This window comes from Octopus bimaculoides, chromosome 18 (assembly GCF_001194135.2).
Source record: "Octopus bimaculoides isolate UCB-OBI-ISO-001 chromosome 18, ASM119413v2, whole genome shotgun sequence".
Taxonomy (NCBI): Eukaryota; Metazoa; Mollusca; class Cephalopoda; order Octopoda; family Octopodidae; genus Octopus; species Octopus bimaculoides.
The window spans coordinates 1,957,107-1,957,922 of NC_068998.1; positions in this window are offsets into that span (position 1 = coordinate 1,957,107).

Consider the following 816-nt stretch of genomic DNA (forward strand, 5'->3'; position numbering starts at 1 on the left):
CACTATATATATATATATATATATATATATATATATATTTCAGTCAATTTGAGGATATAATGTCGTCCTAGGGATTATAAAATACGCAGCTCAACAGGTGTTATCAATGACATATTGGGAGAATTCTCTCAATATATAAGTCTAATTTACATTTATTACTATAATAAAAAGGAGAAAAAATATTGTGTATATTTATTTTATTTGTATCACAATAAGAACATAGCAAACAGTTCAATACAAATAAAATTTAAGTAAAGAAACATTTCGATCTGGTGACCAGATTGCAACATGTGTAGGCACTTTTTATGCTTATTTTATGTTAATTTATGTTTATTTAAATTTTATTTGTATTAAACTATCTGCTATGTTCATGTTGTGAAATATACTGTGCGCGAGAAGACCCGGCAAGCCAAGTGAGACCTAAATCTAAGGCCCAGCCAGCCCACTTATGCGTACCTTCCTTCCTTCATTGGACACTAAATTCCACTTGTGAAGACCTGTTGAGGCAAGTGAAATCAAAGTCGAGTTAAATTAAAATTGGATACTAAACCCCACTGCGAAGACCTGTTGAGGCAAGTGAAATAGAAATAGATTGTTGCCAGCGCCCCCGGACTGGCTCATGTGCGGGCGACACATGATATCTTTGCGTGCGAGATCGTTGCCAGTGCCCATGGACTGTCTCTTGTGCGAGTGACACATGAGGTTTTTCGAGCGAGATCGTTGCCGGTGCCCCTGGACTGGCTCGTGTGCGGGTGACACATGAAATTGTTCGAGCGGGATCGTTGCCAGTGCCCCTGGACTGGCTCATGTGCGGGC